Source organism: Mustelus asterias, chromosome 8 (genome assembly GCF_964213995.1).
Source record: "Mustelus asterias chromosome 8, sMusAst1.hap1.1, whole genome shotgun sequence".
Classification (NCBI taxonomy): Eukaryota; Metazoa; Chordata; class Chondrichthyes; order Carcharhiniformes; family Triakidae; genus Mustelus; species Mustelus asterias.
Window position 1 is genome coordinate 51,604,614 of NC_135808.1, and position 23,374 is coordinate 51,627,987.

At 50.2% G+C, this 23,374-nt stretch overlaps 1 long non-coding RNA gene across 1 annotated transcript in view; it reads right to left on the reverse strand.

Moving 5' to 3' along the window:
- The window catches only part of LOC144497874 (uncharacterized), a 470,708-nt gene that overhangs the window by 425,611 nt on the left and 21,723 nt on the right, over positions 1–23,374 (reverse strand). The gene's annotated exons all lie outside the window — the stretch shown is intronic.

Below are 23,374 nucleotides of genomic sequence, written 5' to 3' on the forward strand. Positions count from 1 at the left end.
GAACACAGAGAGAGAGAGACAGTGACAGGAACACAGAGAGAGAGAGACAGTGCCAGGAATACAGAGAGAGAGGGAATGTGACAGGAACACAGAGAGATAGAGAGAGACACTGACAGGAACACAGAGAGAGAGAGAGAGACAGTGACAGGAACACAGAGAGAGAGACAGTGACAGGAACACAGAGAGAGAGAGACAGCGACAGGAACACAGAGAGAGAGAGAGAGACAGTGACAGGAACACAGAGAGAGACAGTGACAGGAACACAGAGAGAGAGAGAGAGAGACAGTGACAGCAACGCAGAGAGAGAGAGACAGTGACAGGAACACAGAGAGAGAGAGAGACAGTGACAGGAACACAGAGAGAGAGAGACAGTGACAGGAACACAGAGAGAGAGAGAATGTGACAGGAACACAGAGAGATAGAGAGAGACAGTGACAGGAACACAGAGAGAGAGAGAGAGACAGTGACTGGAACACAGAGAGAGAGAGACACTGACAGGAACACACAGAGAGAGACAGTGACAGGAACACAGAGAGAGAGAGGGAGACAATGACAGGAACACAGAGAGAGAGAGAGACAGTGACAGGAACACAGAGAGAGAGAGACAGTGACAGGAACACAGAGAGAGAGAGAATGTGACAGGAACACAGAGAGATAGAGAGAGACAGTGACAGGAACACAGAGAGAGAGAGAGAGACAGTGACTGGAACACAGAGAGAGAGAGACACTGACAGGAACACACAGAGAGAGACAGTGACAGGAACACAGAGAGAGAGAGGGAGACAATGACAGGAACACAGAGAGAGAGACACTGACAGGAACACAGAGAGAGAGTGAGAGACAGCGACAGGAACACAGAGAGAGAGAGAGAGACAGTGACAGGAACACAGAGAGAGAGAGACTGACAGGAACACAGAGAGAGAGAGACAGTGACAGGAACACAGAGAGAGAGAGACTGACAGGAACACAGAGAGAGAGAGAGAGACACTGACAGGAACACAGAGAGAGAGACACCGACAGGAACAGAGAGAGAGAGAGAGAGAGAGACAGTGACAGGAACACAGAGAGAGAGAGACACTGACAGGAACAAAGAGAGAGACAGTGACAGGAACACAGAGAGAGAGAGGGAGACAATGACAGGAACACAGAGAGAGAGACACTGACAGGAACACAGAGAGAGGGAGAGAGACAGCGACAGGAACACAGAGAGAGAGAGAGAGACAGTGACAGGAACACAGAGAGAGACAGTGACAGGAACACAGAGAGAGAGAGAGAGACAGTGACAGCAACGCAGAGAGAGAGAGACAGTGACAGGAACACAGAGAGAGAGAGAGACAGTGACAGGAACACAGAGAGAGAGAGAGAGACAGTGACAGGAACACAGAGAGAGAGAGAATGTGACAGGAACACAGAGAGATAGAGAGAGACAGTGACAGGAACACAGAGAGAGAGAGAGACAGTGACAGGAACACAGAGAGAGAGAGACACTGACAGGAACACACAGAGAGAGACAGTGACAGGAACACAGAGAGAGAGAGGGAGACAATGACAGGAACACAGAGAGAGAGTGAGAGACAGCGACAGGAACACAGAGAGAGAGAGAGGCAGTGACAGGAACACAGAGAGAGAGAGACTGACAGGAACACAGAGAGAGAGAGAGAGACACTGACAGGAACACAGAGAGAGAGACACCGACAGGAACAGAGAGAGAGAGACGGTGACAGGAACACAGAGAGAGACACTGACAGGAACACAGAGAGAGAGAGAGAGAGACAGTGACAGGAACACAGAGAGAGAGACACTGACAGGAACACAGAGAGAGAGACACTGACAGGAACACAGAGAGAGAGAGAGACAGTGACAGGAACACACAGAGAGAGAGAGAGACACTGATAGGAACACACAGAGAGAGAGAGAGAGACAGTGACAGGAATACAGAGAGAGAGAGACAGTGACAGGAACACACAGAGAGAGAGAATGTGACAGGAACACACAGAGAGAGAGAGACAGTGACAGGAACACAGAGAGAGAGAGACAGTGACAGGAACACAGAGAGAGAGACACTGACAGGAACACAGAGAGAGAGACACTGACAGGAACACAGAGAGAGAGAGAGACAGTGACAGGAACACACAGAGAGAGAGAGAGACACTGATAGGAACACAGAGAGAGAGAGACAGTGACAGGAATACAGAGAGAGAGAGACAGTGACAGGAACACAGAGAGAGAGAGACAGTGACAGGAACAGAGAGAGAGAGAGACAGTGACAGGAACACAGAGAGAGAGAGAGAGACAGTGACAGGAACACGGAGAGAGAGACAGCGACAGGAACACACAGAGAGAGACAGTGACAGGAACACAGAGAGAGAGAGAGAGACAGTGACAGGAACACAGAGAGAGAGACAGTGACAGGAACACAGAGAGAGAGAGAGAGAGAGAGACAGTGACAGGAACACAGTGTGGTGAACCATCGTTGGTTCACCACTGGGGTTTGTTACCATGTTACTGTTGGGCTAGGGTGTTATTACTGTGGGGGTTGTACTATGTTGTTGGGTTAGGGTGTTTACCTGTTATGAGAGTTATCGTGGCACATTCCAGTGGGGTCCCGCCTCCGGTGGCAGGGTATAAGACCCCCTGCTCCGGCAGGACCCCTTCAGTCTGAACTGGTGTATTCGTGTTAGTAGTTCCCTTGTTACTGTATTAAAGCCTTCAATACCAAAGCCTTGATTCCATGTGCTTATTGACGCGCATCAATTTAATAAAGTAAACAGAAAACTCACAACTGTGCAACAAGAAGAAAAAAAAACAGAGAGTATGGAACAGATCCTAAAACCGGATCGTCTGACACTGGACCCACGTGCGGTCGGTGCAGCTAACACGTTCGAACATTGGTGGAAGTGCTTCGAGGACTACCTGGCAGCCTCGGTAGCTATCACTACGGACAGTGATAGACTCCAGGTCCTCCACGCGAGGGTAAGCGACACGATTTACCTAGCCATTCGTGCAGCTTCCACTTACCAGGGTGTCGTCGAGCTCCTAAAGAATAGGTACATTACGCCACCCAACGAGATACATGCTCGTTACCTCCTCGCTACACGACGTCGGCAGTCGGGCGAAACCATAGAGGATTATGCCAATGAGCTCCTGCAGCTTGCCAGGGGTTGCGACTGTAAGGACGTCTCCGCCGAGCAGTATATGTACGACCTCGCCCGAGACGCGTTCGTAGCAGGGGTAGGGTCCTCGTACATCAGGCTTAAATTGCTAGAAAAGGGGAAACTCAACTTGACCCAGGCAATGGGGATGGCCGTGAGGTTGGAGGCGGCGTCGAAGAGCTTGGCGCTGTACCCCGAGGACCACGTGCAGTCAACGTGGTTGGAGCAAGCTCTGCTCCCTCCTCGCCCCGCGAACCCGCGCTCCCAGACCGATTCGACGACGGCGGCAGCTCCAGGTGGCCAGTGATGCTATTTTTGTGGAGGGGCCAAGCATCCACGGCAACAGTGTCCGGCAAGAACGGCAATCTGCAGCCAGTGCGGTAAAAAAGGCCACTACGGCAAAGTCTGCAGGTCCAAACCTAAAAACGGCAGTGCAGCTTGTAACCCTCCAGAACGGAGACCATCTCTTTCGGCGTCGCAGTACCCACGAGGTCCGACTACGTGCGATCTCAGGACGGCGCCATCGTGGCAGACAGAGGAGGATGAAGACCACCAGGAGTCGCTGCGCTTGGCGCCCTCGCCCACGTGCGATCCATGGGGGCGGCCATCATGGTCCACGACGACTAGGAGCGACCAGCAGGGGTCCTCAGCATCCACATCGGCAGCATGCAGCAGCAACCAGCAGGGGTCCTCAGCATCCACATCGGCAGCATGCAGTGACGCCCAGGGGCCAACGGTGGCGTCGATCTCTCTGGATCAGACCAGGCATTACAGACTGGAACATTCTATGATGGAGGTAAAGGTTAGTGGCAGAACTGTGAATTGTCTGTTTGACAGTGGGAGCACCGAAAGTTTCATACACCCTGAAACTGCTAAAAGGTGTGGACTCCGGGTTCTCCCTGCCAAACAGACAATTTCCATGGCATCACAGTCCCGGTCTGTACCGATCCAAGGACGATGTATGGTAACTCTTGAGGTACAGGGCACAGTTTACGAGCAATACAGGCTCCTTGTGCTACCTCACCTTTGCGCGCCAATTCTCCTCGGACTAAACTTTATGGTCCACATGAAGAGTGTGATCCTACAGTACGGTGGGCCACTCCCTTCACTGGCAGTAGGGAATCCGCCGCAGCCTCCAAATTGCCCAAAGCGCCCCGCGTGCAATTTATCCACCCTGAAGATCACGACACCATCCCTTTTTAAAAATCTGGTACCTGGCTGCAAGCCCATCGCTACTAAAAGTAGGCGTTACAGCGCTGAGGACCGGATCTTTATTAGATCTGAGGTTCAGCGGCTCCTCAAGGAAGGGATCATACAGGCCAGTGCTAGTCCGTGGAGAGCGCAGGTCGTGGTAGTCAAAAGCGGGAACAAACCTCGGATGGTCATCGACTATAGTCAGACCATTAATAGATACACGCAGCTGGATGCGTATCCTCTCCCGCGCATTTCTGATATGGTCAATCAGATTGCGCAGTACCGAGTGTTTTCTACCATAGACCTTAAGTCCGCCTACCATCAACTCCCCATCCGCCCAGAGGACCGACAATATACGGCTTTTGAGGCGGATGGTCGTCTATACCAATTCCTCAGGGTTCCATTTGGTGTCACCAATGGGGTCTCGGTCTTCCAGCGTGCTATGGACCGAATGGTGGACCAGAACGGGTTGCGGGCTACCTTCCCGTACCTGGATAACGTCACCATCTGCGGCCATGACCAGCAGGACCACGACACGAATCTCCAACACTTTCTGCGCACTGCATCTCGCCTGAATCTGACCTATAACAGGGAGAAGTGCGTATTCCGTACGCGGAGGTTAGCCATCCTCGGATACGTGGTGGAAAACGGGGTCATTGGCCCTGATCCAGACCGTATGCGCCCACTCACTGAACTTCCCTTGCCCGCTAGCACGAAGGCACTGAGGAGATGCCTTGGGTTCTTTTCATATTATGCACAGTGGGTCCCCAACTACGCGGACAAAGCTCGTCCGCTCATTAAGTCCACGACCTTCCCACTTACGCCGGAGGCCCAATTGGCCTTCAAGGTTTTGAAGAGCGACATCTCGAAAGCCACGATGCACGCGGTGGATGAATCCATCCCTTTCCAGGTGGAGAGTGATGCATCTGACTTCGCCCTAGCCGCCACACTAAACCAGGCAGGCAGGCCCGTCGCGTTCTTTTCCCGCACCCTTCAAGGCCCAGAAATTCGGCACTCAGCGGTGGAAAAGGAGGCTCAGGCCATTGTGGAGGCAGTCAGACACTGGCGCCATTACCTGGCAGGTAAGCGGTTCACCCTGATCACGGATCAACGATCCGTGGCGTTTATGTTCAGTAACACGCAGAGGGGCAAGATCAAGAACGATAAGATCTTGCGGTGGAGAATTGAGCTCTCCACCTATAATTACGATATTATGTATCGTCCAGGGAAGCTCAATGAGCCCTCGGATGCCCTCTCGCGCGGAACATGCGCCATCATGCAGGAGGACCGCTTGAAGGCTCTCCACAATGATCTGTGTCATCCTGGAGTCACCAGACTCTACCACTTCATCAAAGCCCGCAACCTGCCCTACTCGGTGGAGGATGTCAGGTCAGTAACTAGAAGCTGTCGGATTTGCGCAGAATGCAAACCACACTTTTATCGACCAGACCGGGCACAATTGGTCAAGGCCACTCGCCCTTTTGAGAGGCTGAGTGTGGATTTTAAGGGCCCCTTCCCTCAACGGACCGGAATGTCTATTTTCTCAATATAATAGACGAGTATTCCCGGTTTCCGTTTGTTTTCCCCTGTGCGGACACGTCAACTGCCACCGTCATCAAGGTTTTCAGTGAACTTTTTACCCTGTTCGGGTACCCCTGCTACATTCATAGCGACAGGGGCTCGTCGTTCATGAGCAACGACTTGAGGCAATTCCTGCTCTCATTCGGGATTGCCTCTAGTAGAACCACGAGCTACAACCCTAGGGGTAACGGACAGGTGGAAAGGGAGAATGCTACAGTCTGGAAGGCTGTCCTACTGGCACTGAAATCCAGGGGCCTTCCAGTCTCCCGTTGGCAGGAGGTCCTTCCAAATGCGCTCCATGCTATCCGCTCCCTCCTGTGTACGGCAACCAATGCTACTCCCCACGAGAGGATGTTCTCATTCCCTCGGAAGTCGTCCTCGGGGACCTCATTGCCAGCCTGGTTGACGTACCCAGGACCCGTCCTTCTGCGGCGCCATGTGAGGGCTCGCAAGTCCGACCCCTTGGTCGAACCGGTCCAACTCCTCCACGCCAACCCTCAGTATGCCTATGTGGCATATCCTGACGGGCGAGAGGACACTGTCTCCATTAGAGACCTGGCGCCCGCAGGGGACGTAGCAACCCCTGTCGCTCCTATTCCCCCAGTCACAAACCAACTACTCCTCATTACTTCCCCAGACGTGGCGCGGTCAGCACCGGGACCAGTGCATAACACTTTTACTCCCATGTACAGCTTGCCTGAGACTCGGAGATCGGCGCCACCATCATCATCACCACCACCACCACCAAACGTTCCAGGATCCCCTGCACCATCGCCGCACCAGGGCCGGCCGGCCCGGGAGTCCTTGAGGGGACAGCCAGATGTTACTTTAAGAGCGCCACCACAAGCACCTGCTCCGTTTTCGCAACCGGTTTTGAAGAGATCGGCACCTGCTCCGGTTTCGCAACCGGTGTTGAGGAGATCGCAGCGTCGGTGCGGTCCTCCAGACCGTCTGGACTTGTGAATCCTGTGACTTTTCTGTTATTGTCTGTTATATGACCTGTTTTTCGTCCACCCCGCCACCTTTTGTTCTTAAAGGAGGGGTGAATGTGGTGAACCATCGTTGGTTCACCACTGGGGTTTGTTACCATGTTACTGTTGGGCTAGGGTGTTATTACTGTGGGGGTTGTACTATGTTGTTGGGTTAGGGTGTTTACCTGTTATGAGAGTTATCGTGGCACATTCCAGTGGGGTCCCGCCTCCGGTGGCAGGGTATAAGACCCCCTGCTCCGGCAGGACCCCTTCAGTCTGAACTGGTGTATTCGTGTTAGTAGTTCCCTTGTTACTTTATTAAAGCCTTCAATACCGAAGCCTTGATTCCATGTGCTTATTGACGCGCATCACACAGAGAGAGAGAGAGACAGTGACAGGAACACACAGAGAGAGACAGTGACAGGAACACAGAGAGAGAGACAGTGACAGGAACACAGAGAGAGAGAGAGAGACAATGACAGGAACACAGAGAGAGAGAGAGACAGTGACAGGAACACACAGAGAGAGACAGTGACAGGAACACACACAGAGAGACAGTGACAGGAACACAGAGAGAGAGAGAGAGAGAGACAGTGACAGGAACACAGAGAGAGAGAGAGAGACAGTGATAGGAACACAGAGAGAGAGATAGTGACAGGAACACACAGAGAGAGACACTGACAGGAACACAGAGAGAGAGACAGTGACAGGAACACACAGAGAGAGACAGTGACAGGAACACAGAGAGAGAGACAGTGACAGGAACACACACAGAGAGAGAGAGACAATGACAGGAACACAGAGAGAGAGAGACAGTGACTGGAACACAGAGAGAGAGACAGTGACAGGAACACACACAGAGAGACAGTGACAGGAACACAGAGAGAGAGAGAGAGAGAGAGACAGTGACAGGAACACACAGAGAGAGAGACAGTGACAGGAACACACAGAGAGAGAGAGAGACAGTGACTGGAACACAGAGAGAGAGAGAGAGACAGTGACAGGAACACAGAGAGAGAGAGACACTGATAGGAACACAGAGAGAGAGACACTGACAGCAACACACACAGAGAGAGAGACACTGATAGGAACACAGAGAGAGAGAGAGAGAGACACTGACAGGAACACAGAGAGAGGGAGACACTGATAGGAACACAGAGAGAGAGAGACAGTGACAGGAACACAGAGAGAGACACTGACAGGAACACAGAGAGAGAGAGAGAGAGACAGTGACAGGAACACAGAGAGAGACACTGATAGGAACACAGAGAGAGAGAGACACTTACAGAAACACAGAGAGAGGGAGACACTGATAGGAACACAGAGAGAGAGAGACACTGATAGGAACACAGAGAGAGGGGAGACACTGATAGGAACACAGAGAGAGAGAGACACTGACAGGAACACAGAGAGAGGGAGACACTGATAGGAACACAGAGAGAGAGAGACAGTGACAGGAACACAGAGAGAGACACTGACAGGAACACAGAGAGAGAGAGAGGGAGACAGTGACAGGAACACAGAGAGAGAGACAGTGACAGGAACACACATGGAGAGAGAGAGAGACAGTGACAGGAACACACAGAGAGAGACACTGACAGGAACACAGAGAGAGAGAGAGAGAGACAGTGACAGGAACACAGAGAGAGAGACAGTGACAGGAACACACATGGAGAGAGACACTGACAGGAACACAGAGAGAGAGAGAGACACTGATAGGAACACAGAGAGAGAGAGAGAGACAGTGACAGGAACACAGAGAGAGAGACACTGACAGGAACACAGAGAGAGAGAGACACTGATAGGAACACAGAGAGAGAGAGAGAGAGAGACAGTGACAGGAACACAGAGAGAGAGACAGTGACAGGAACACACATGGAGAGAGAGAGAGACAGTGACAGGAACACACAGAGAGAGACACTGACAGGAACACAGAGAGAGAGAGAGACAGTGACAGGAACACAGAGAGAGAGACAGTGACAGGAACACACAGAGAGAGACACTGACAGGAACACAGAGAGAGAGAGAGACACTGATAGGAACACAGAGAGAGAGAGACACACTGACAGGAACACAGAGAGAGAGAGACACTGACAGGAACACAGAGAGAGAGAGAGAGACACTGATAGGAACACAGAGAGAGAGAGAGACACTGATAGGAACACAGAGAGAGAGAGAAACACTGACAGGAACACAGAGAGAGAGAGAGACAGTGACAGGAACACAGAGAGAGAGAGAGACAGTGACAGGAACACAGAGAGAGAGAGAGACACTGACAGGAACACAGAGAGAGAGACAGTGACAGGAACACAGAGAGAGACACTGACAGGAACAGAGAGAGAGAGAGAGACACTGACAGGAACACAGAGAGAGAGAGAGACACTGACAGGAACACAGAGAGAGAGAGAGACACTGACAGGAACACAGAGAGAGAGAGAGACAGTGACAGGAACACAGAGAGAGAGAGAGACACTGACAGGAACACAGAGAGAGAGACAGTGACAGGAACACAGAGAGAGAGAGACACTGACAGGAACACAGAGAGAGAGAGAGAGACAGTGACAGGAACACAGAGAGAGAGAGAGACACTGACAGGAACACAGAGAGAGACACTGACAGGAACACAGAGAGAGAGTCACTGACAGGAACACAGAGAGAGAGAGAGAGAGACACTGACAGGAACACAGAGAGAGAGAGAGAGACACTGATAGGAACACAGAGAGAGAGAGACACTGACAGGAACACAGAGAGAGAGAGACACTGATAGGAACACAGAGAGAGAGAGAGAGAGAGAGACAGTGACAGGAACACAGAGAGAGAGACACTGACAGGAACACAGAGAGAGAGTCACTGACAGGAACACAGAGAGAGAGAGAGAGACAGTGACAGGAACACACAGAGAGAGACAGTGACAGGAACACAGAGAGAGAGAGAGAGAGAGACAGTGACAGGAACACAGAGAGAGAGAGACAGTGACAGGAACACACAGAGACACTGACAGGAACACAGAGAGAGAGAGAGAGACAGTGACAGGAACACAGAGAGAGAAAGAGAGACAGTGACAGGAACACACAGAGAGAGACAGTGACAGGAACACAGAGAGAGAAAGAGAGACAGTGACAGGAACACACAGAGAGAGACAGTGACAGGAACACACAGAGAGAGAGAGAGACAGTGACAGGAACACATAGAGAGAGAGAGACAGTGACAGGAACACAGAGAGAGAGAGAGACAGTGACAGGAACACACAGAGAGAGACAGTGACAGGAACACAGAGAGAGAGAGACAGTGACAGGAACACAGAGAGAGAGAGAGACAGTGACAGGAACACACAGAGAGAGACAGTGACAGGAACACAGAGAGAGAGACCCTGGCAGGAACACAGAGAGAGACACTGACAGAAACAGAGAGAGATAATGACAGAAACACAGAGAGACACTGACAGAGACACAGAGAAAGAGAGACTGACAGGAACACAGAGAGAGAGACACTGATAGGAACACAGAGAGAGAGAGAGAGACACTAGCAGGAACACAGAGAGAGAGAGACACTGATAGGAACATAGTGAGAGACAGTGACAGAAACACAGAAAGAGATACTGACAGAAACATAGAAAGAGCTACTGACAGAAACACAGTGATAGAGACACTGCCGGGTCCACAGAGAGAGACACTGACAGAAACACAGAGAGAGACACGGATCGGAACACAGGGAGAGAAACTGATAGGAACACAGAGAGAGAGACACTGATAGGAACACAGGGAGAGACACTGACAGGAACACAGAGAGAGATAATGACAGAAACACAGAGAGAGAGACACTGACAGAGACACAGAGAGAGACACTGATCGGAACACAGGGAGAGAAACTGATAGGAACACAGAGAGAGAGACACTGATAGGAACACAGGGAGAGACACTGACAGGAACACAGAGAGAGATAATGACAGAAACACAGAGAGAGAGACACTGACAGAGACACAGCGAGACACTGACAGGAAGGAACACAGAGAGAGACACTGACTGAAACAAAGAGAGAGACACTGACAGAAACGCAGAGAGAGACACTGCCAGGCAGGAACAGAGAGAGAGAGAGACACTGACAGAAACAGAGGGAGATAATGACAGAAACACAGAGTGAGACACTGCCAGGAAGGAACACAGAGAGAGACTCTGACAGGAACACAGAGAGAGAGAGAGACACCGACAGAAACACAGAGAGAGAGAGAGACAATGACAGAAACACAGAGAGACACTGGCAGGAACACAGGGAGAGACGCTGATAGGAACACAGAGAGAGAGAGACACTGACAGAAACACAGAGAGACATTTAGGACGTGATCTTACGAAAGAAATTCTAAGTGCTGAACAATCGAGAAAACGAGACTCAATGCCGCTGCTTTCTCGGTGAGCCGCGCATCCCAATTCTACAGCAATCCTCGAGCCTCGATGGGATTCTTGTCACCAGACCCTCTGGGCACGTGACTCGCCCAAAGTGGCTACTGCTGTACATCGTTAACAATGGAGAACGGCATATAAGCACTAACGATGGACACAGGCAGTCACACCTGGAAGATGGCACCCAGAAGTGTCCCAAGGTTCACGGAGGGAGAGCTGGGCCATCTGTTGGAGGCAGTTGAGGAGAGGAGGGACATTTTCTTCCCCTGGGGGGGGGAAGAGAGAGAGAGAGACAGACAGTCCATGAGGTTATCCATCCCGGGACCCGCACACCCTCCCAGCAACCTGTGCCCACAGGAATGTGGACAATGGCAACCCGACACCATTCCCAATGCCACGTGCCATCTTGACAGGTTGGCGGCCGTCACTGCACCTTCACCATGGGGGGCATGGAGACCATACGGGTTGTGGTGGTGTGGGCCTCCCCATTGGAAACCCCAGAAGCATTGACATGGGTGCACCCACCTGGATATCAGGTGCACTGGCTTCCAGGAATGGCTAACAGTTCAGACAGACAGGGGAGGGGCACCTTGTGACTAGCACGAGATGGGTTCCCATCGAGGGCGGCACTGCAGAGTCCATGCAGAGTGAGGAGCCGCGTTAGCACCAGCCGAGCTCCCGTGATTGGAGCCACAGCTGCAGCTTGTTCTGTTAGTGGGGGCCTGGGGTGGGAAGTCAGCGATAAACCACACACAGCCTGTCCAGCAGATAGAGGGCAGGGTAACCATAGCGACATCAGTAGGATTGGAGGTCGACCTCATTTGGAACCCCTCAGGGGTCGTTCAGGAGGAATGCGTGCAACACGAGCCTCAAGCCAGCAGTGAACCCCGACTGCAGGATCCCCAGACCGGTATGAGCCACCCCCAACCCCTGCAGCCATGCAAGCTCCCCACCCACCCCACCCCGCACCATGGCTGCAGCTGAGACGCCCCCCCCGCCCACCCCCCCACATCGCCCCCAACCCCTGCAGCCATGCAAGCTCCCCACCCACCCCACCCCGCACCATGGCTGCAGCTGAGACGCCCCCCCGCCCACCCCCCCACATCGCCCCCAACCCCTGCAGCCATGCAAGCTCCCCACCCACCCCACCCCGCACCATGGCTGCAGCTGAGACCCCCACCCCCACCCACCCCGCACCCCGGGGGTTGGTGCTCAGTGCTACTCACCTCCTCGCTTGCCTTCCTCACTGCTGCGCCTGAAACTCACTTAGAGAGCGGCTGTAATTCTCGCTGGCGTGGCATCTCACAGACACGGTGGTTAACGTAAGCGAGGGGGACGATTGCGTGCCGCACTCGCCAGTTATATCGAAAAGCATTCAAATGCATGAAAATTAACGTTGCGTGAAGCTGATCACGCTCAGAGATAGCCGACGTAAGGCCAGAACCGGCAAGAAACCAGGCTCGTTTCTGAACTGTCGCTTTGCACGCAACCATAGCAACTCGCCTTACCAAACAACATGTGGGACAAGGTTGTAAGATCACACCCTGCAGAGACACAAAGAGACACTGACAGAGACACAGAGAGATACTGACAGCAACACAGAGACACACTGACAGAGACACAGAGAGGAGAGACTGACAGAGAACAGAGAGACACTGACAGAGACACAGAGACACTGACAGAAACACAGAGAGACACTGACAGAAACACAGAGAGACACTGACAGCAACACAGAGAGACACTGACAGAAACACAGAGAGATACTGACAGAAACACAGAGAGACACCGACAGGAACACAGAGAGATACTGACAGAAACACAGAGAGACACTGACAGAAACACAGAGAGATACTGACAGAAACACAGAGAGACACTGACAGAAACACAGAGAGATACTGACAGAAACACAGAGAGACACCGACAGAAACACAGATAGACACTGACAGGAACACAGATAGACACTGACAGAAACACAGAGAGACACTGACAGAGACACAGAGAGATACTGACAGAAACACAGAGAGACACTGACAGGAACACAGAGAGACACTGACAGAAACACAGAGAGACACTGACAGAAACACAGAGAGACACTGACAGAAACACAGAGAGATACTGACAGAAACACAGAGAGACACTGACAGAAACACAGAGAGATACTGACAGAGACACAGAGAGACACTGACAGAAACACATGGAGAGACACTGACAGAGACACAGAGAGACACTGACAGAAACACAGAGAGATACTGACAGAGACACAGAGAGACACTGACAGAAACACATGGAGAGACACTGACAGAGACACAGAGAGACACTGACAGAAACACAGAGAGATACTGACAGAGACACATGGAGAGACACTGACAGAGACACAGAGAGACACTGACAGAGACACAGAGCGACACTGACAGAGACACAGAGAGACACTGACTGGAACACAGAGAGCGAATCTAAGTCTGTTACTTCATGATCCACCTGTTACTTTGCTAATTAATGAGGGTGGGTGAGAGAAACCAGGGAATTATAAAGCTGTTAATCTCACATCTGTTATGTGGAAAATTCTAGAGTCTATAATTAAGGCAGAAGTGAAACATTCTCAGCTGAAGCAGCACAGATTTGGAAATGTTCGGACATACCTGCCCAATCTGAGTGAATCTGAAGTGAATAACAGTGGAGACTGGAAATGTCTCTGGAAGTTATTAATGTGAACTTCCAGGAGGAATTTGTTAATGTCCCTCAGACTATTAGCTAGAGTTGGTGCTCAAGGAATGGAAGACAAGTTGGTTGAGAGACTGCGGATAGAGAGCAGAGATAATGGCTACGTACTCTAATTGGCTGAAGGTCCCACAAGGGTTTAGGTGCTGGGGCCTCAGCTATTTATCGTGATGTTTATTAATGACTCCAGTGATTGCATAGAAAGTCATTTATCCAAATGTTGCCAATACCTCAAAGATGGGCAGTACTGTAAACGGCGTAGATGGAAGCAGAGGATCACAAAGAGATGGTGACGATTCAAATTGGCTGGGTAAAACTGCAACAAATCAATTTCAACATAGGCTAATCCACCTTGGAACTAAAGGGATAAAGAACGACAATTTCCAGTAACAGTGGAGAAGCTGACCGAAACAGAGAGAGAGAGCGAGAGACACTGACAGGAAAGACGGAGGATGAGGGGTGACCTAATAGAGCTGTATAAAATTATGAAAGGCATAGATAGGGTGAACGGTGGGAAGCTTTTTCCCAGGTCGGTGGTGACGTTCACGACGGGTCATAGGTTCAAGGTGAGGGGGGGGATGTTTAACACGGATATCAGGAGGATGTATTTTACACAGAGGGTGGTGGGGGCCTGGAATGCGCTGCCGGGCAAGGTGGTGGAGGCGGACACACTGGGAACGTTTAAGACTTATCCAGATAGCCACATGAACGGAGTGGGAATGGAGGGATACAAAAGAATGGTCTAGTTTGGACCAGGGAGCGGCACGGGCTTGGAGGGCCGAAGGGCCTGTTCCTGTGCTGTATTGTTCTTTGTTCTTTGTTTTTTGTTCTTTGAAACACAGAAACAGAGAGAGAGCGAGAGACACTGACAGAAACACAGAAACAGAGAGAGAGCGAGAGACACTGACAGAAACACAGAAACAGAGAGAGAGAGAGAGACACTGACAGAAACACAGAAACAGAGAGAGAGAGACACTGACAGAAACACAGAAACAGAGAGAGAGAGAGACACTGACAGAAACACAGAAACAGAGAGCGAGAGACACTGACAGAAACAGAGAAACAGAGAGAGAGCGAGAGACACTGACAGAAACACAGAAACAGAGAGAGAGAGACACTGACAGAAACACAGAAACAGAGAGAGAGAGAGACACTGACAGAAACACAGAAACAGAGAGAGAGAGACACTGACAGAAACACAGAAACAGAGAGAGAGAGAGACACTGACAGAAACACAGAAACAGAGAGCGAGAGACACTGACAGAAACAGAGAAACAGAGAGATATTGACAGGAACAGAGAGAGAGACGCTGACAGAAACATAGAGATACTGACATGAAGAGAGAGTGAGAGAGACTAACAGAAACAGAGAGAGAGAGAGACACTGACAGGAATACAGAGAGAGAGAGAGAGAGAGGTATTGACAGGAATACAGAGAGAGAGAGAGAGACACTGACAGAAACAGAGAGATATTGACAGGAACAGAGAGAGAGAGACGCAAACAGAAACATAGAAACACTGACACCCAAAGAGGGAGAGAGAGAGAGACACTGACAGGAATACAGAGAGAGAGAGAGAGGTATTGACAGGAATACAGAGAGAGAGAGAGAGACACTGACAGAAACAGAGAGATATTGACAGAAACAGAGAGAGAGAGAGAGAGATACTGACAGGAATACAGAGAGAGAGAGAGATACTGACAGAAACAGAGAGAGAGAGAGAGATACTGACAGAAACAGAGAGATACTGACAGGAACAGAGAGAGAGAGAGAGAGAGACACTGACAGAAACAGAGAGAGAGAGAGAGAGATACTGACAGGAATACAGAGAGAGAGAGAGATACTGACAGGAATACAGAGAGAGAGAGAGATACTGACAGAAACAGAGAGAGAGAGAGAGAGATACACTGACAGGATTAGAGAGAGAGAGAGACACTGACAGAAACAGAGAGATACTGACAGGAACAGAGAGAGAGAGAGAGAGAGACACTGACAGAAACAGAGAGAGAGAGAGAGAGATACACTGACAGGATTAGAGAGAGAGAGAGACACTGACAGGAACAGAGAGAGAGAGAGACACTGACAGAAACTCAGAGAGAGAGAAAGAGACACTGACAGAAACAGAGAGACACTGACAGGAACACAGAGAGAGACGCTGAAAGAAACACAGAGAGAGACACTGAACGAAACACAGAGGGAGACACTGACAGAAACACAGAGAGGTGCTTCAATACAGTCAAAGATGCATTACAGACATTTCAAAATGGTCATTACAAATGGTACCAATGTATTTGGGTTTTCTAAATAGAACATGTTTCACTCTGAGGTGCTTCAATACAATTGTGATAGATGTAATATTCACTGTATACATTCAATGTGAGTCATACAGCCCGAGGGGCTCTAAACAATTCCCCTCCCCTCAGTTCACTCTTGTTGAAAGGTCTTAGACAGCAATCGTTCCCCCATTGCACCTCTGGGGCGGCTGCCCCAAGCTTTAGTGCATCCCTCCAGCAGCAGTTGATGTTTGGCTTGGAGTGTGTCCCTGGGAACAGCCTGTAAACATCAAACATGCCTACCGCTCTATCGCCCGTCCACACTTTGGCAAATCAGGTCACACGGCTGTGCTCCAGCTCCCGGCTTACAAGCAAAAAACAAAGTGGGAGAATCTGATAATGAAAGTCATGCAATGTTGTGCTGAGGAAGCGGATGATCTCCTCTGGGTCTGCTTAAAGTCGGGGACTGGTCAATCCTTAAAAACTCAGCGGCCAACCTGAATGAATACATCACTACAGTAACAGACTTCATTAGCAAGTGCGTAGAAAACTGTCTGCCAAAAAAGCAAATCCATTTGTTTCCCAACTGGAAACCATGGGTGAACAGGGATATCCACTACTTGCTGAAGTCCAGGTCTGAGGCATTCAAGTCAGGTGGGTGTGACCTATACAAGAACTCCAGATACGATCTACAGAGAACCAAGGTGCCAAAAGGCAGTACCAGACCAAGCTAGAGTCCTAAGCTAGCCACGCGGACCCCCGCCAACTATGGCAAGGTCTATACGACATAACAGGCCACAAGGTGAAGATGTGTAGAATCGCCGGCAACAATGCACCCCTCCCCGATGAGCTCAATGCTCGTTTTGAGCAAGAGGTCAGCGAGAGCACGCCCTCCATCCCAGGAACTTCAGACGAACCTGTATCCGAGGTCACCATTGCAAACGACAGTTCAGCCTTCTTGAAAGTTAACCCAAGGAAAGCAACTGGTCCAGATGGGGTATCTGGACAAGCACTCAGATCCTGCACGGACCAGCTGGCAGGGGGTATTTGCAGACATCTTTAACCTCTCCTAATACCGAACTGAGGTCCCTATCTGCTTCAAGAAGATGACCATCATCCCTGTACCAAAGAAAATTCAGGCAGCATGCTTCAATGACTATCACCTGGAGACTCTGACATCCATCATTATGATGCTTCAAAAGGTTAGCTGTGGCACAAATCAATTCCGGCCTCCCAAATTGCCTGGATCCACTACAGTTCGCCGACCGCCACAACAGGTCCACAGCAGACACCATCTCCCCAGCCCTACTCTCAATCCTGGAACACCTCGATAACAATGACAGTTATGTCAGACTCCTATTTATTGACTGACTACAGCTCAGCCTTCAACACCATTATTCCTACGAAACTCATCTTCAAACTCTGTGGCCTAGGGCTCGGTTCCTCCCTCTGCGACTGGATCCTAGACTTCCTAACCCACAGACTGCAGTCAGTCAGGATAGGCAATGATGCCTCCTCCATGATTATCCTCAAAACTGTTGCCCCACAAGACTGTGCCCTCAGCCCCTTACTGTACTCCTTATACACTTATGAATGTGCGGCCAAATTCCCCTCCAACTCCATTTTCAAGTTTGCTGATGACACCACTATAGGGGGTCGGATTGCAGACGGAATACAAGAAAGAGATAGAGAATCTGATGAATTGGTGCCATGACAATAATCTCTCCCTCAATGTCAGTAAAATGGAGATTGTCATCGACTTCAGGAAGCGTAGGTGAGAACATGCACCGTCTACATCAACGGTGATGAAATGGAAATGGTTGAGAGCTTCAAGTTTCTAAGTGTCCAGATCGCCAACAACCTGTCCTGTCTCCCCATGCCGACACTATAGTTAAGAAAGCCCACTCTACTTTCTCAGAAGACAAAGGAAATTTGGCATGTCAGCTATGACTCTCACCAACTTTTACAGATGCACCATAGAAAGCATTCTTTCTGGTTGTATCACAGCTTGGTATGGCTCCTGCTCTGCCCAAGACCGCAAGAAACTACAAAAGGTCGTGAATGTAGCCCAATCCATCACGCAAACCAGCCTCCCATCTATTGACTCTGTCTACACTTCCCACTGCCTCGGCAAAGCAGCCAGCGTAATTAAGGACCCCACGGACCCTGGACATTCTCTCTTCCACCTACTTCCTTCGGGAAAAAGATACAAAAGTCTGAGGTCACGTAGCAACTGACTCAAGAACAGCTTCTTCCCTGCTGCTTTCAGACTTTTGAATGGACGTACCTTGCATTAAGTTGATCTTTCTCTACATCCTAGCTATGACTGTAACACTACATTCTGCATTCTCTCCTTTCCTTCTCCCCTAATTACTCTATGAACAGTATGCTTTGTCTGTATAGCACGCAAGAAACAATACTTCTTGTGCTATATCCCAATACACGTGACAATAATAAATAAATCAAATGTAGAGCAGAGAGTCCTGTGTCACGGGGCTGCTCGGGACATACTCAACAAAAACCACCTCATCTCTCTCCAGACCTTCTTTCCAAAGGCACATTCCCCGAGGAGGTGGAGAACAGTCTCTTCCCCACCACAGTTGCCTCGAGGGTAATGTGCGGATGGGGTGAGTCTCCAGGTGTGTAGGAAGGGTCTCACCATCAGCCAAGCTAAGTCTTGGTGCTTGCTTGAAAGTTCTGGTGATGAAGCATTCTGCCAAATGACTAACAGTCTGCTCAGGGAACCATCTGACAGGATTCACCATCCCCTTTTCCCATCGGGCCTCTAGGACATTCCAAGCACACCACAGCCTGATGGACTTGTGGTCAAAAGTGTTCCGCTGCATAAATGCTTCCACAAGGAACAGGTGATACTGCATAGTTCAGCTACTTGCTGCTTCTGTGGCGGCATGGCCAGACCCATCCTTTGTAAAACCGGGGACAGGTAGAATCTCAGCATGTGGTAACACTTTCCATTAAGATGCATATTGTTAAGTCTACTCTGCGATGTGTGGCTACCTTGGATTCCCCTGCCAAGGTCAGAGCTGAGCTGCTGTTTCTATAGGAGTGTGCGAGAGCGCACCTTTCTGCTGCAGGGGGCGGGGTTGGGGTGCAACTTCACCATCTCCAAAGTTAAGGAGGTGGTGGGCAGGCGCCTCTTCATTGCAGAAGTACTCTACAAGAATGCTCCACTCCCGTTAATTAATTAACGCGTATGCCCTATCCCAGAGTGGTGAGCAGCTGGCATCCCTTCACTGCTGCTGGCCACTTCCAGGCCCGTCATACTGGGCGGTGACTTCAACTGCATCATTGATGCAGCTGGACGTTCGGGCAGGGCCCACAGCAGACTGGACGCAGCATCCACACTGTTGAGGGAAACAGTAAAGGATGCAAAGCTGCATGAGATCTTCAGCAACCCTGCAGATGGAGCGTAGCCAGACGGGTCTGTCTGTCCCAGGATTGACTCCCTGTTTGTCCGTGCCCTCATAGTCAGGTTCATCAACATCAAGCTGGTGTTCTTCTCCGAACGCTGCCTCCTGTCCGACTGTCACCTACGGGTGACGGGGGGAAATGGAAGCTGAATATGAAACTGTTTCGGTCCCAGAGAACGTCAAGGAACTCAAAAGGGAATACAAAGGTTGGAGGACCGTGAAACCCCTCTGAGTCTCTATCACTCTCGTGGGAGGCAACAAAGGTGATCAAGAGGTTTTTCATCCTCAAAGGTGTTCAGAAGGCGAGAGAGAGGCCGGGGATGGGGGGGGGGGGGGGGGGGGGGGGGGGGAGATTGGGGGGGGGGGGGGGAGGGAGGGGGGGATTGGGGGGGGAGGAGGGAGGGGGAGGGGATGGGGGGATTGGGGGGGAGGGAATGGGGGAGGGATTGGGGGGGGATTGGGGGGGGATTGGGGGGGGTATTGGGGGGGGGATTGGGGGGGCGATTGGGGGGGGTATTGGGGGGGGAATTGGGGGGGGATTGGGGGGGGATTGGGGGGGATTGGGGGGGGATTGGGGGGGATTGGGGGGGATTGGGGGGGGATTGGGGGGGTATTGGGGGGGGAATTGGGGGGGGATTGGGGGGGGGGATTGCGGGGGGGGATTGGGGGGGGGGATTGCGGGGGGGATTTGGGGGGGGGGGATTGGGGGGGGGGGATTGCGGGGGGGATTGGGGGGGGGGGATTGCGGGGGGGATTTGGGGGGGGGTGCGTGGTGGTGGTGGATGTCTTGACTCCAGGAAAGCATCTCACTGAAAAGGCCAGTTTAACAGCTAACAGCAAAGGTCCTTTTCAAAGTCTTACAGCTAGGTTAATGCAGAAACCTTCGTAAAGGCAGTCAGTTTAAATATCTTGGCTGAACTGGATTTGATTTATAGATTTGTTTAAGGTGGATGTTGTTTTGGGAACAGGAAAGTCTTACTGAGTTCAGGTATCATAGATATAGTTTGGAACGAGGGATAATATCGAGATAAAACTGTGTGTGTGTTTATTATTCAAGGGTAATGTGCCTTTGTCTTTTCTTTCATTTCATAAGTAGTCTTTAGTAATTTTTACACTACGACTGGACTGCTTATTCTCACGGGTGGTTTCACATGACTTGTCACACCGTTTAAAAACAATATTATACACCACGTCAGTCTGGTGTCTCGCGTTGAGACACCCTCACAGATAACATCAGCATGGGTCATGACAGTACGCAAACACCGAGTGACTGCTAGGAAGTGTTATTCACTCTAACCCTACCTTCCAGCTCTTGCTCTGCAACCCTATTGTTTACTTCAAGTCCCTACCCGGGTGTTTGTTTAAAATAGGGTTACTGACTCCCACACTCTTTCAGACAGTGAGTTTCAGACCCCTAAGGAGAAAACATTGCTCCTCAACTCCTCTCTCAATGCTCCCGCAAATTATTTTAAATCTCCACCTCTTGTTATTGATCTCTCTGCTGATGGAAATTGTTTCTTCCCATCCACTCTATCCAAGCCCCTCATAACTTTATAAACCTTAAACAAATCTCCCCTCACTCTCCTCTGTTCTAACCCCAGCCTGTCCAATCTTTCCTCATCGCTAAAATTCCCCATTGCTGACAACAGTTTGGTAAATAAATCACGTCTGTGCTCTCTCTCGTGTGGTCACATCCTTGCTGTATTGTGGTGACCAGATCAGTATGAAGTACTCCAGCTGTTGTCTAACTATTCATAGAAATCATAGAAATCATAGAACCCCTACAGTGCAGAAGGAGGCCATTCGGCCCATCGAGTCTGCACCGACCACAATCCCACCCAGGCTCTACCCCCACATATTTACCCACTAATCCCTCTAACCTATGCATCTCAGGGGCAATTTTAACCTGGCCAATCAACCTAACCCGCACATCTTTGGATAACGTTGTTGTATAACGTTCTAGCATAAGCTGCCTGCTTCTTATATTCTATAGTTGGGCTAATAATGTCAAATAACCCTTCTTAATTAGCTTATCTACCTTCCCTGTTACCTTCAGGGATCTGTGTTCTATACACTCCAAGGTCCCGCTGTTCCTTTACACTTCTCAGAACCCTCCCATTTACTGTGTATTCCCCTTGCCTTATTTGTCTCCCCTGAATGCATCACTTCACACTTCTCTGGATTGAATTCCATTCACCACTTTCCTGGCCATCTGCTCATTACTAATTTCTTGCAGTCTACAGTTTCCCTCCTCACTGTCAACCACACTGTCAACTTTTGTAGGACCTGCAAATTACGCCCCTATATTTAAATCTAAATTATTGATATGTAGCACAAACAGCAAGGGACCCCATTACTGAGCCCTGTGGAATCCACCCCCCCCCCCCCCCCCAACCCCACTCTGCAAACAGTCTTCCAGTCATAAAAACACCTATCAACCATAACCCTTTGCTTCCTGTCACTGAATCAATTTGGGTCCAACTTTTCCTTGGATACCTTGAGTGTTTAATTTTCTGTCACATCCAAAGGCGAGCTAAAATCCGTGTAGAGTACATCAAACTCGCTATCCTCATCAACCCTCCTCATTACTTCCTCAGGTAATTCAATCATGTTAGTCAGCCACGAACTTCCCTTAACAAATCCACGTTGACTATCCTTGATCGAACTGTGTCTCGCTCAATTGATGATTATAATTTCTCTCAGAATTATTTCCAACAATTCCTCTGCCACTGAGGTTAGACTGACTGGCCAGTAATGACTCAGTCTATCCTTTCCTCCCTTTTCAAACAACGGTACAATGTGGTCCGTCCTCCAGTCCTCCCACACCACACCTGTAGCCAGAGAGGATTGGAAAATAATGGTCAGAGTCTCTGCTATTTCTTCCCTTGCTTCCCTTCGCATCCTGGGATACATTTCACCCGGGCCTGGGAATTTCTCCACTTTCAAAGATGATAAACACATTAGTATCTCCTCTCTCACTATCATCATCCCATTAATTATTTCACAATCTCTCTCCTCCTGAACTACAATGTCAGCTTTGTCCCTCTCATTGGTGAAACTGATGTAAATTATTCATGAAGAACCATCACTGTGTCTTCCCATTCCACACACAAGTTACCTTTTTGCTCTCTAATCAGCCCTATTCATTCCTTAGTTATCCTCCTTGCATTTTATAGATTTAGAACACATTTTAGGCTTCTCCTTGATTGCATGCGCATGCACGCACACACACGCGCACACAAAACACACACACACACACACACACACACACACAGCTGAATGAGTCCGTCCTAAGCTGGGAACAAAATAAAAGCAAAATACTCAGGATGCTGGAAATCTGAAACAAAAATAGAAAATGCTGGATAAACTCAGCAGGCCCGACAGCATCAGGGGAGAAAGAGAATGGAGTTAATGTTTCAATTCCAATGTGACTCTTGTTCGGAACTCAGTTCTTGGGAGTTTTGAAGAAGAATCATTTGGACTTGAAACTTTAACACTGTCTCTCCCTCCCCAAATGGGGCAGCATGGTGGCGAGCACTGCTGCCAGCCAGAGACCCTGCTTCAATTTCAGCCTCGGGTCACTGTGTAGTTTGCACCTTCTCCCCGTGTTTCCTCCGGGTGCTCCGGTTGCCTCCCACAGTCCAAAGATGTGCAGGTTA